The sequence below is a fragment of the Vespa crabro genome, chromosome 10 (genome assembly GCF_910589235.1).
Source record: "Vespa crabro chromosome 10, iyVesCrab1.2, whole genome shotgun sequence".
Classification (NCBI taxonomy): domain Eukaryota; kingdom Metazoa; phylum Arthropoda; class Insecta; order Hymenoptera; family Vespidae; genus Vespa; species Vespa crabro.
This window is the reverse complement of record NC_060964.1, coordinates 7,290,707-7,305,706: the sequence shown is the minus strand read 5'-3', so window position 1 is coordinate 7,305,706 and position 15,000 is coordinate 7,290,707. Positions and strand designations below refer to the sequence as shown.

Here is a 15,000-nt window from a genome sequence, read left to right as displayed (position 1 = left end):
AAAATTCAAGTAATTGTCGTAGGCTTTCTCTGTTTTCTACTTACGACGGGTATTTCAATTAAATTGCGATGCGTTATATAGATAAATAATATTTATCGTACGAAGAAGGGAAATGGAATAAAGTTTAGCATTCGTTACATCCATCAATGTGGAAAATGCGCATTCTGTAAAACAAAATTATTACCATAGATATGTACGTCGAGTCTGTGTGTGTGTGTGTGTGTGTGTGTGTATGTGTGTGTTTGATATTTGACCGTAAAAGAGATTCATATTGGCTGGATTGGAAAGGACGAGTGTGATCTTTTTTCGTTTCCAAAAAGTTGGAAATAAATTAACAAAAAAAAAAAAAAAAAAAAAAAGGAAGAAAAGAAAGAAGAAAAAATGGGAAAGAGAAAAGAACATAAAACACAAGAGATAAATAAGAGAGAAAAAAGAATGAAGATTTTAGAAATTTATTTTATCATAGGTCGGTCGAAAAAGTGATTGATAATTTTTGTGCGATCATCTTCGAGATCGATTCTATCGAATATAATATATATTTATATCTATCTGTACTTCTTTTCTTCTTGCAAATTATCATTTTTTTTTTTTTACGTTAAAAATTTCTTTCATATATATATATATATATTCATTTTTATTTCTGTTTTTTTTTTGGTCTTTTTTTTTTACGTTAAAAACTCGTTAAATATATATTTATGTGCAAACGCACACAGGACAGAAAGTAAATGTAAAACAACACGGCGCGTATCTCGATTCTCTTCAGATATATAATATAAATGGATTTATATATGTGCGTTGATATTACACGTTTGTGACATAGTCTGTATCTATGTATGTATCTATGTATTGTATCTCTACGTATGTATGTATGCAACAAATGTGGAAAGCCATATTGCGCTCTAGGAAATCCGTTGTTTCCGACGATTCTCTCTCTCTCTCTCTCTCTCTCTCTCTCTCTCTCTCTCTCTCTCTCTCTCTCTCTCTCTTTCTCTCACAATCACCGGACTTCCAATTATAATGTTTAATCAGTCGTGTAATTATACGTAGGAATTATCATCTCTCTAACTTAGAACGGCGAAGCCGTGTTACGTCATGAAACTTTGTTTCTAACGATGACGATTGTTCATAATGCGCGAAACATTGAAATTCGAGCGTTCTTGAGTCTTAGAATTAATGATCCATATAAATTTTCAGAATATAGATCAATGGGATCGTAGCTTATTCGAGGAAGATCGTCGAATACGAAAAGATTGATTTAACTTAAGATTAAATTAGATGTTAACGATATAATGTTATTCGAATAATTATATCATAATAATAGAAATATTATATACGCGATGAGAGAGAAATTTTTTATATCGACACTTTTTCTCATTTATTTTATTTTATTTTATTTTGTTCTTTTCTTCTTTTCATTCATCTTTTCTTTTTCTTTTCTTTTCTTTTTTTTCTTTTTTTTTGTTTTTTTTTTTGTTTTTTTTTTTGGAAACGTATAACACACAAACATGCAAACACAAAAATCTAATTTGGATTTCGAAGATATGGAAAATCTTAATCGAAAATTTCCAAGCTATCGGAGTATTTGCCATTCTATTCTGGCCACTTGATTTACCACTAAATCGAATACGACCGATAAGGTATCTCGTTAAATTGTTTGCCGAACGAAGCTTCTTCTATTCGTTTGTAGTTTCAAGTTTGATACACGACTGTTCGTCGATATATTTTCTCTCTCCGTTGAACGTTTCGCGATGTTAAATTTCCACGTTATATTGCGATTCAAACGACTATCTATATATATTCTTTTCTTTTATCATCTTACATTTTATATTCGTTTGTATATGCACTTGCGATATCTTTGTACATATACGTGCTTCGTGATCTATATATATATATATATATATATATATATATATATATATAAAGTTTTTTTTTTTATTAACGTAAAGAAAATATATTCTTTCTTCGAAATTTACGTTCGATAAAAAGATATATATATATATATATATATATATATATATATATACATATGTATTATATCTAATACCAAAATATATCTAATATATTATTTCATATATAATCGATTAGCTCGACGATGTGAAACGACATTAATATACGAATACGTTCAGTAACACGCGTTGTTTGTTCATAGTAAACTATCGAATTAATGATTTCTCTCTCATTAATATTATAGATATTACTAGATGGTATTTCATCGAGATTAACAAATACAAATTTCGAATATGTATGAGAAACCAATAATTGATATGTATATATTTGTAGATATATGAAACAGATAGAGAAACAGAGAGATAGAGAGAAAGATATATATATATATATATATACATATATACATCGAAATGCAAGTTGTCTTAGTATAGATGATATTTAAGATGGAATAAATTTACTAATGCTTTGTTAGACCATGGTAAATTATCGGATTAACCAGTCTCTCTCTCTCTCTCTCTCTCTCTCTCTCTATCTATCTATCTCTTTCTCTCGCTCTCATTAGTATTATAGAACTCTAGATTAAATTTCATTGAGATTTCTCTCCTCTCGAGGATTAACAAATATAAATTTCGAATATCTATTATACATCAATAATTTATATGCATATATTTGTAAGTAGACGAAACAGAAAGAGAGAAAGAAAGAGAGAGAGAGATCGAAACGCAAGTGGTCTTTGTAAAGATATCATTTAAGACAGAATAGATTTATTAACATTTTATTAAATCATCGATTATATTATATCGGATTAATAATGGTTTTTCTCTCATCAGCATTATAAATTTATAGATGGAATTTCATGGGGATTATTCTCTATCTCTCTTTATATATCTACTCGACGTTTAATAAATACAAATTTCGAATGGTAATCAATAATTAATATGTATGCATTCGTAGGTATATGAATGAGAAATAGAGATAGATAGGATAAACAAAGAGAGCGAGAGAGAGAGAGAGAGAGAGAGAGAGAGAGAGAGAGAATCAAACAAATATGTACATCGAATGCAAGTTGTCTTGGATAGAGATATTACTTAAGACGATTTGATTTGAAACTTTGCTGCAAGTTGTAAGAGGCAGCTTAATGCCTCCTCAACCCTAAAGTTGATAGTAATTCCTATTGGTCGAGCTACGGGAACAGGCAAGTGAACGAACAAACCTAACTGATCGCAACGAACATAATTCTCCTTCCTTCTCTCTCTCTCTCTCTCTCTCTCTCTCTCTCTCTCTCTCTCTCTCTCTCTCTCTCTATACATATGGGGTGGTAGTGGTAATAGTAATAGTAGTAGTGGTAAGTATTCGTCATTGAACACAGTCTTGCATTTGGCGCGTCCTCTATAACATTTCCTAATTTACTTAGGCAAATCCGGGTCTAACGGATTTCTGAGAATCGCTAGCACCGTCACTAGTAATAATTTATCTTATGCCATATACAGTTCCCATCGAATTCCATCTATCCTATATATCGAATTTCTGGTATCTAATCTGTATTTAGAAATTTCCTATTCATTGACTAACCCTAAATTATTCTTGTATACCTATCCTCTATCTTTCCATTTATCCTTTATTATCCATATATTTATGTGAATTTTATCGATTATCATTTTTAAGAATCATTCATTGATTCTTAAAGAAAAGTTGACGTGTATAAAAGAGAAGAAAAAAGAAAAAAAAGAAAAAGAAAAAAAAAGAAAAGAAAAGAAAAGAGAAAAAAAGAAAGAGAGACTTATGTAATACGCCAAATCAATGATTAATTAATTCTACGAAATAATGATAAATTGAAATAAAATTTTATATAATATATAAATATATATTAAATTTTATATTATATATATATATATATATATATATATGTATATATATGTATTGTATTTATTTATATGGATTTAATACGTTCAATTATTTTCTTTTCTTTGCTTTCTTATATATTTTTCTATTTGAAATTATTTTAATAATTAGAAATTCTGGATTAAGATAAGGAGAGAGCGAGAGAGAGAGAGAGAGAGAGAGAGAGAGAGAGAGAGAGAGAGAGAGAGTACTGAAAGAAAAAGAAAATTATCGGATAGTTTTAAGAAGGTACTTATTGTTAAAGGAGGTGCGAATAAGAGGTAAAATATGAAGTTCACTTCGACGGTACTTCCTCTCTTTCTCTCTCTTTCTTTTACCCTCTCGTCTCGTAGCGTAATTAAGAACTTTAGTTCGTTCGACTCTATCCTCATTTCTACTTACTTTCTTCTCGGGCTGATGAAAGAGAAGACAGAAAAAGAATGAAGTAAGACAGAGAAATAAAGTTTCAAGATTTGAACGTCTTGAATCACGTGTTGTTTCTGAAAAGCCTAAGGCATTTTATCGGTATTTGGAAAATTACGAATCCTTGTTTCCGATCGAGAAATAAAAATTAAAAGTTGAATTAAATGATAAAAACGAACTTTATTCATTATTAACGATAAGGAAAAATGAATTAGAAGGTAGAAAAAGATAAAAGAAAGATAAGAAAGAGAAGAAGAAAAAAAAACATGTGAAATAGTTACACTATCAATATCTCGCAGAGAGAGAGAGAGAGAGAGAGAGAGAGAGAGAGAGAGAGAGAGAGAGAGAGAGATTCGAATAAACTAAATCGGTAGGGCTGCATTGTTCCTGATGTTAACGTGAAATTATACGAAATTATATATAATTACGTGATGTAATTACCCGACTCTCGTTATCACAGAAGCATCGGAATATCGTATCGTGACACGGTCTTTCGATTGTTAGCATAATCAATTAATTATTCTATTAATTAATTACAATTAGAAAATATTCGAACAAATCTCTCTATCTGTAATTATTTATGTATTTTCGTATTAGAGGAAAGTACAAAATAACGAGTGATTCTACATTTATATTTTTTCTATTATATTTCGCTGATCTTTCTCCCACTCTCTCCCTCTAAAATATATATTTTTATCTTCCCCATTTGAAATTTTATCTCGAATCCATATTAGATTTACTATGTACACGTAAACATAAGAGAACACACACATACATATATATATATATATATATATATATATATTTTTTTGTAAATCTTATCCTTTCTTCGATTTTATTTGTTATCAAATCTCTTTTAATGTATTATGTTTATCCCGAGAATACAGTTTTTAACATAGATATATAAATATCTCTCATGAAGAGAAAGAGAGAGAGAAGTAATCTTTCATAGATACAAATACGAATCGTTGTTTTCTTTGTAGAAAAATACAATCTCTAGAGAAAACAAGATCGAATTGGTAAATAAAATAGAATATATCTACAGGTATTTAAATAATATACAGAATGTACGTCTCTCTTCCTCTTTTTTCGACATTGTACTCAAGCGTGAAGGTAGATGTACGAGCGAGTATAATTATTTTCAAATTTAAAAAAAAAAAAAAAAAGAAAAAAGAAATAGAGTGGAAGAAAGAAATCTCCGTAAGAAAAGAAAAAAAAAAAAAAATAATACGCGTTTCTACGCACAGTGAACTCATGGTGGAAGATTATAAACGAGAAGAAAAAGAAAGGAAAGAAAAGAAAAGTAAAATAAAAAAAAAAAAAAAGAAAAAGAGAAAGAGAAGGAGAACAAAATTTCATCTGACATAAAATGTTAAACGATTTCGAAATCGGTGAAGCGCGCTTCATGTGGTTTTACAGAAGGGTTGCTTTTCGTCTCCTCGATCGCATGCGACCGCACATCCTCGGAATACCTTAGAAATACACCGTGCTAATATCATCCTGGTAACGTCGCTTTAATGGCTCGAACAAATTTTCACGGTGGTCCGCCACCGTCCCCCCCCCCTGTCCCCCCCCTCTCCCCCGACCGCTCGCCCCTCACCATCGTAACCCCGTTTTAACACCACACCAACCTTCTTCTCTTCCTCATCCAATGTTCACATGGTTTTGGTCGGTTCGGAAAGTTTTCAGACGAAATTTGTTACCAACCATAGCTTTTCACCATCCTATACCCTTAACTCTCTACCATTCTCCTTCTCAAAATTTCCCTTATATTTATACAGCCCCCCCCCCCCCTTTTCTCATCCCCAGTTTCGAAAATAACAATTCTCTATTTCTGTCTATCTAGCTATCTCTCTTTAACACCAGATGGATATTTCAGAATTAATGAGACACAGATTTCGTTTATCCATCCCTCCTTCCATCTCTCCCTCTCTCTCTCTCTCTCTCTCTCTCTCTCTCTCTCGCCCACTTCAACTTCTCCCTTCAACCCCATCCCCTAACTTTTTCAACCCCTTCGCACAAAACACTAAAACGCCAACGGATAAACCATTATGCGATGTTCTCTCATTAATATATCTATCCAATTAATCGCTACCTATTATTTTAGGGTGCTTACGCGAAATGAACGAATGGACGTAGATAGGTAGATAGGTAGAGGTATGTTACGTACGTTCCTATGAACTAACGAACTAACGAATGAACGAACGAACGAACGAACGAACGATGGAGAATCCTCTGCGTGTTTCGGCATTTTGCATGGAATACAAAACAAAAGATCCCCCTCGTGGGTTCTCTCTACACCACGGACCGCTACCGGAACGTTGCCGTCGTATCACGTAAATCATGAGTGTTCGTTGTTTCCAACGATAATATCCTAAATAATAGACAAAACGATGATAAATATTTCCATAGTTGAATTATCAATCTGATAAATACATTCATTATGTAACATATTCATTGATATAGATTTATCCGAAGAATTATCGTCGAACGAACAACTATACAGACAAATGTATATATATATATATATATTTTTTTTTTCTTTCATTTAAAGAGATTTTCTCATAAAAAAATTTTATCGATAGGCGGATAATGTAAGTGATTAAGGCTGATGTTTGAACAAGCAACATCTTGGTTACCTTCGAAATCGTACAGATATAGATAGATATGTATGTGTGTGATACGTATGGATAGATAAGTATGTGTATGTATATATATATATATATATATATATATATATATATATATATATATATATATGTATACACAACAGATTTGCTCAAACGCGAAGACTACCAGTTTTGCGAGATAACACGAGAAACAGGAAGTAGGATGTTCAAGAGGGGAACAATTTTCAAAAGTACGATAGGACGCAGGAGGAGAAAGAGGAGAAATTTTGGCATAATGAGAAAGAGTGGGAGGGAGAGAATATGTATAACGCATAGGTTTGTATATATATATATATATATATATATATATATATATATATATAACTTTGAAAATCCTCCTCTCGCATTTAGTCCCTCGGCTAGTATGCTTCGGTCTCGGTTTATATTCCTTCCCTATTTCTCCTCTGCGCACCTGTGTTATATGCAGCCTCGTTATTGACTCTTTCAAGGACTACCAAAACCACAGAGTATGTTGCTCCACTTTCGTGAACGAATCTATGGTGGTCCTATCTCTCTCTCTCTCTCTCTCTCTCTCTCTCTCTCTCTCTCTCTCTCTCTCTCTCTCGGTTTCTTTCTCTATCTGACTTTTGCAGTTGCTGCTACGCTCTCGATTTTCGACCATTCGACTATCTTTCTCTATATTATCTTTCATTATACATTCGCTATATACAAGATATACACACACATACATACATATGTGTATATATATATATGTACATGTAATGAGTTTTTCAAATACTTTGTGATATCATATTTAGAAACGTATTAGGTGTTACAGTATTTAGATAGAAACCAAAAATTTGCTTTCATTTAATCTTCGATTTAAATATCAGGATTGAAGTGCTTGTGCTTAGAATTTTTTTTAATTTCAATATATATATATATATATATATAATGATTTAATAAGCAAAAAAAAATCAGAAATTTGCTTGACGTTAGGATCATTCGCAAGTGTAAAATAATTTTGATTCTCACGTATCTTTGTTTCTTTTTTCTGTTTTTTTTTCCTTTCTCTCTTTCTTTTTTCTCTCACACGATTCTCCTCATACAAAGTTTTTAGCAGTTTCTTCGGTATTCGACACAAATAAGGGAATTCAAGGAAAACTAGTTTCTCCGAGACGACAGGTGGTGGTAGGAATAATCATTTTCTTTTCTTTTCTTTTCTTTTTTTTTCTTTGTTTTATTTTCTCTTCTTCCTGCGATGCAATTGTGCATTCCTTTAAGTTTAATGCATAACATCGAAGATAGTTAATGGTTCAATGAAATTTCTCGCAAAAGTTTTCCCTCTTTCTCTTTCTCTCTTTCTCTATTTCTCTATTTCTATACCTCCGATTTTCCAAATCAACTATGTGCAATCACGTTAACCGGATGTATTTTAGAGACGAGAAATCTTCGAGTTTCGACAATCACCTCTTGCGTTATATGCAACGCGAAAGCTATTAAATGAAACGAGAGAGGATGATTCGGACGGGAAAGTTCATTTCCCTTATAGTTCCTCGGCAAAATGAAGATCTGTCCGAATGCATCGTGACGATTTCATTTCTTCGTCTTTTATTATTCTGCAAAATTCTTTTCTTTTTCTATCTATCTTTCTTTCTTTTCTTAATGTCGACGAACGTACACCTTCGAGTACCACGAGAAGAAGATAAAATGATTTCGCGTTTATATTCGTTTTGTAAAAGCTATATGTATACGTAATTCCTTTTATATACACATATACATATACACGCACGCACACATACACACACATACACAAAAGAGGTATCTGTAAAATAAATAACTCTCTTCCTATTCGTAGGATCCTCTTTATTGCGAAAGTTTATCGTGAGGTGGTAAACCACGATTCCTACGTAGAAATATATTTTATAGAAGATTCCGCTGGTTATATTACGAATGAATCCGTATAAACTCGAGATAGAGTATCCTTTTTATAAAGATAATTATCTTTAAAAATAATATATCTTGTATGAATGAAAGAATGAAATGAATGAAAGAGTGCGCGGAAGAAAATACAAAAGGAAAAAAAAGAAAAAAGAAAAAAAATAAAAAACAAAACGAAACAAAAAGAAAAATAATAGAGAAAGAAAAGGAAGAGAAAAAAGAGAAGATAAAAAAATAAAACAAAGAGAATATTTATAAATGATCAGAGAAAATATATCTGTGGATATATATATATATATATATATATATATTAGAAGTTCAAGGATATATAATGGAATTCTTATATTGGAAATTTTAGGAAAAAAGAATTAATAAATAAATTTTGGATATGCATCGCGCGATCGAGCATCAAAAAAAAAAAAAAAGAAAAAGCATCTAACGTGTTAGAAAATTTTACGATAGAGAACGAGTGAACCCGTTAGATTCGAATAGAGTTTGGTGAAGACCTAGAAATGAGGAAGATCCGTTCAGAGAAAACCAATTTCAAAAACAAGTCGACCATCTTTCTCAGTCTGACAGATATTTCACCGTTCACTGTGGTTAACGAATATGTCGGATGCTGTGCAATGAGTTGGCACAAAAAAAAAAAAAAAAAAAAAAAAAAAAAAAAAAAGAAAAATAGAAAAAATAAATATTTTGCAACATATCTTTCTATCGTACACAGGATGATGGGTCCGACGAAAGTTCCTAGACGATTCTAAAAATATAGATATACTCCTTTCTTCTCGAGATATCTTGAATTGATTTCTTTATCTATTTATTTATTCTCTTTTTAAATCGTAAAACTGCACAACAATTGGACACCTTTTTGTAACTCGAAAAAAGTACAATTGATTTGTACTTCCTAAGAAAAAATTGTCTAAGGGACTTTCGGCCCATTCTGTATTTACGAACAGTCCGTATTTCGATGGCAGCGGAGTTATCTGGAAAAAAAAGAACAAAAAGAAAAAAAAAAGAAAAAAAAAAAAGAAAAGAACAAAAACCTTTTCAGGCGCGTTCTATGAAAAATTTGTTTACTTTTTTACATCCTCAAAAAAAAAAAAAAAAAAGAAACGACATCGAATTGTTCTTTCATTCGTTATTTACTTTTTCGTACGGCCAATCTGACGATTTTCTTTTCCTTTCTTTCTTTCTTTCTTTCTTTCTTTCTTTCTTCTTTTTTTTTTTTATAGATATACGTAAAAAGAAGAGAAAAAGAAGAAGAAAAAAAATAAAGAAGTGAATAAAATAGGGGAATATCGAAAAATGAAATTTCTCTGGAATTTGTCCGTTCAACTTGTTTCTACGTTGAATTTTACGTTATCATAAAGAAGAAGAAGAAGAAGTAGAAGTAGAAGTAGAAGAAGTAGAAGAAGATGTAGCAGGCAGAAAAGATAGTTACATATATAAAATGTTTTATATATTCCGAATCGTAAAGTTTCTTCGATGCAACTGTTGCATCGCGAGAAAAAAGGATAAAGAGAGAAAGAGAGTACGCGCGCGAGAGAGACAGAGAGAGAGAGAGAGAGAGAGAGAGAGAGAGAGAAAGAGAGAGAAAGAGTACATGCAAGATTTATTAAACGTTTCCTCTCCTCCCGATCCCTTTACCCGTTTCCACCGCGAAACAGCATATAGATGTTAGATGTATCTCCCCGTTGCTGTATTAAAATATACATTATCACGTTGTGCAAATATACGTTTATCCATTTATTTACGATTTTCCTTGGTTTTTCCGATCTTGTTTAGATCCTCTTACCTAGAAAATTGCTAGTCAACGTACGAAAACAGCATTGCCCCGTCTACTACTCGGGTAGAATTCAAAGTATTACCACGATCGCGATTAGATAGAGATAAAGAGATAGATGCTGGATAGATGGAGATACGATAGAGAAAGAGACACATATATATATATATATATATATATATATAGAGAGAGAGAGAGAGAGAGAGAGGGGGAGAGAATGAGAAAGAGATAGAGAAATAGAAGACTGAAACGTGGAAGAGAGACTCGATACAACTGATTCATTGTTGGCATTGCACGTGACCGGAAAACTGAACTGCATTTCGGTATATGCCCCGTTTCAGAGTCCGGGTCTAACTCGAAATGGTTCAGCAGGTGACAGTACTAGCTACGATTTGGTGTACGAGCCGTCGAGAATAAGAGAAAGAGAGAGAGAGAGAGAGAGAGAGAGAGGGGGAGAGAGAGAACGAAGACACGATCATCTATCTCTCTCTCTCTCTCTCTCTCTCTCTCTCTCTCTCTCTCTCTCTCTATCTGTCTGTCTATCTGTCTGTCTATCTAATTCTCTTCTGCAACTCACCATTCTATCTCACAGTATCTCTCTCTCTCTCTCTCTCTCTCTCTCTCTCTCTCTCTCTCTCTCTCTCTCTCTCTCTCTCTGTCTCTCTCTCTCTCTCTCTCTGTATGTCCTTCACGAAGTAGTTTCTCCCTCATCGAAACGTGTCCCACGTCATTTATGTTGAGAAACCACGGCTGACAGGTTTCCTTCATGTACATATACTCGATTATCGTAATCCAACATCTCACGCATATCTAACTACTTACTTATTCGTCGTCAATTCGTGAATCATATTTGTCGAAAGACTTTCACATCGCCGTCAACAAAACAATTCTATGATAGAGTTTTAATACTTATCTTTCTTTCATAACAAGATTCTATGATAATTATATATAACTTTTATAAGAATTTTTCTAACAAGATTTATTTTCATTGCTCATTCAAAAAAAAAAAAAAAGAAAAAAAAAAAAAAAAAAAAAAAAAAAAAAAAGAAAAAAGATCCACAATATATCAATTGGTCAAACAAATCTTTTTATTATAAATATATATATATATATATATATATATATATATATATATTAATTTTGTCGATTTTAATATTTCCATTAAACAAGCTATATTTTATAAATCCTTGAACGATGATATTCCTAAAGTTTTCGAAAACTCATATTTACTACGAAGACTGACACTTTCTTTCTCGAATGTTGAGAGAATAAGTTTAGAATCCAATCGAGAACTTCGAAGGGTTTCAATTTATCAAGAATTATCTCGTGTATCTGTCTAATGTATTTCTCCATTCAATCCCTCCTAACCCCACTTCTCACACATTCCACTTATCTGTCTCTTTCTCTCTCTCTCTCTCTCTCTCTCTCTCTCTCTCTCTCTCTCCCCCTCTATCTCTCCTTATCACGTTGTTTCCATTTGTTCGATTTTGCCCTCAATGAACATGTTACTAATGCGACTGATGAAAGTTGCCAAACTTGTGGAGGACTTATCGACATATCTCACTGATTAACCCAGATGACATAGATTTACATAGTGATCGACTTCGTATTATCATGAATTATCTCGAAATTTTCATGTATTCGAACGACATCAATAAGAGTAAGTGAGACAGATATATATATATATATATAACATACATAAATCAGACACGATGATTGACTTTAATTTAAGAACGAAACTCCCTAACATATATCAATGAAATATTCAATTATCATTAAACAATCGATTGATTTCTTATAACCTTCTATTTATTTTCCATGATGACAATAATAATAATTAATAATAGATAATAATAATAATCCAAGCGTTTGGAAAAATAAAATACGAGAGAGAGAGAGAGAGAGAGAGAGAGAGAGAGAGAGAGAGAGAGAGAGAGAGAAAGAGAGAATATAAATGCATATACAAGAAGCAGTCAAAATGCATAAATGCATACTTACACACACACAACCAGATACACGATATACATATATATATATTCGATTTGAAAATAAATCGAAAGATTGAAATTGACAATGCAGTCTGTTTCACCGCTTTCTCTCTCTCTCTCTCTCTCTCTCTCTCTCTCTCTCTATCTCTCTCTTCATTTTACCGTCACATTTTCAGATTTTCTCGACTCGCGAACTTTAACGTTCTACGAAGGTTTAACGTTCTCGAGAATCTCGAGAAACGAGAAGCAAAGGATTTATGACGCACACGTGTCTCGAAGTAACTCACGTATTACCATCGTCGTCGTCTTCAGGAGATTTCGTCGCCGTAAGCGAAATTTTGAGCGAACGGCTGGATGTATGACGTTCATTGAGAACAAAATACGAAAAGAGAAAGAGATAAAGATATATATATATATATATATATATATATATATATATATATATATATATATGTACATATGTAATGGTCGCGGTATGCTGAACGCATAAACATAAAATGTTTCCAAATGAACTTATCTCTTTGTATTTTCAACATTTACTCTGTTCTCGTCCAAACGTGATAAAGGTTATATAGGATAGAGGACGATTCAAAAGTTATTCCGACGTAATTTAACAAATCGATTACACTTTCTATCGACCTTTTCTTTTTTTTTTCTTTTTTTTTTTTTTTTTATAGATATGGGAAAAATTATTTCAATGATTTGAACAAATCAAATATCACATCGATTCAGGCTAATTTTAATTTTGTATTTATTTGTTTGTTTATTTTTTTCTTTCTTTTTTTTTTTTTTTTTTAATTTTCTTCTTTAGACTCCAATATAAGTACTCGTAATTTTATAAGATTTTCGATAAATGGTAATAGCTTTTTAATATCAAATAAGAACTTTTTGATCCATCCTGTATATATGTATATATATATATATATATATGTATGTAGGAAAAAGCTAGACCGACCTTTGTATGTATGTATTGTACATACATATGTACGTATGTACATATAGGTATACCCGGAGAACGATGTTTTAGGTTCCTCGATAAATTCTCGGAAGACAAACGTACGTGTCCCTCTTCTCTCATCTACGATTCTCTCCAACTCTCGTAGATTCGATAGCGTAGATTCGGTGCAAAACACATCGACTTCCCTATCGTTTTATTCTTGTGTTTCAATTTAATTTAAAGGGATCTAACAAAGAAACATTTTTAATTATTTATAGTTTATATATATATATATATATATTTATTTTTGTCGTAAATTCTATACAATACTCTTAAAATCAATTGATCAATGCTATTATATAAATATATAAGGATTATTCCGTTATTTACAACAATTAAATTCAATCCTGCAATTCGTATTGTCGGATTTTCAACGGAATAAAATATAATCGATAGAATTATAATATCGATATCGAATATATGAATATCTACTTGTACATACATACATACATACATACAAACATATATATATATATATATATATATATATACAATCAAATATATATTTGGTATATATAATATATATTTGGTAAATTAATTTAACTAATTAATTAACTATTCTCGTTGTAAGAAATTTTCAACAAAAAAAAAAAAAAAAGAAAAAAAAGAAAAACGATTAATCGATATGATTATATTATCGAATATTATTAATTAATTGCATACTGATCAAAACTTTCATAAAAAAAAAAAAAGAAAAAGGAAAAAAAAATTAAAGAAAAAAAAAGAATTCAAAAAGACCTAATACATTTTAACGAACAAACCATTTTCAACTATCGAACAGAACTCTCGTTAAAAAGAAAAAGATGGCATCGTAGAAACGAAACTGTGTGTGTGTGTGTGTGAGAGAGAGAGAGAGAGAGAGAGAGAGAGAGAGATTTTATGATTATAATGAATATTTGGTTCGACAAAGAGTTTAAAAAAAGAATGATCGTCATAGTTCACTCAGAGCTCAATTTATCGTATTCTTATGAGTGGCTCGTAAATAGCATGATAAGAACAGGATTGGGATGGAATAGAAGGGATAGGATGTTAGGGAGGGGCGGGGGGTGGGTGGAGAAGCTGGCCAACGTAAATTTTCGTTTTTCATTCTAATCTGAATCTCGAAGGATAGTGAAGTATTGTGGGGGAGGTGAGCGGTAAAATATCCTTTTTCGAAGGAAGGAAGGAAGGAAGGAAAGAAAGTTTTCATCGCGACCATACTTTATCCTCTTTTATATCGAAAAAAAAAAAAGAGAGTCGTTGTAAAGAAAGGAAAAAAATATATATTCGTTTTCTTTCTTTCTTTCTTTTCTCTTCCTTTTTTCTCTCTTAGATAGATAAAAAGATAAAAAAAAGAGGGTGTGCTCGAATTCGAGTATTTCGAAAAGGAACGAGTAATGGAACTGAAATTAATAAAATTCTGTTTTGATTTTGCATTTTGATTAATGATAT

General features: G+C 31.5%; 1 protein-coding gene across 6 annotated transcripts in view; it reads right to left on the bottom strand.

Moving 5' to 3' along the window:
- Nucleotides 1-15,000, bottom strand: part of LOC124427322 (GATA zinc finger domain-containing protein 15-like) — a 267,307-nt gene that overhangs the window by 65,499 nt on the left and 186,808 nt on the right. Inside the window, exon 1 of one of the 6 annotated variants that reach the window (XM_046970100.1) lies at nt 1-334. This exon is cut by the window's left edge and continues 524 nt beyond it. The exons of the other annotated variants lie outside the window; for them this stretch is intronic. The gene's annotated coding sequence lies outside the window, so the exon portion shown is untranslated. Of the gene's footprint in view, nt 335-15,000 lie in introns of those variants that run through there. 6 annotated transcript variants of the gene reach the window in all.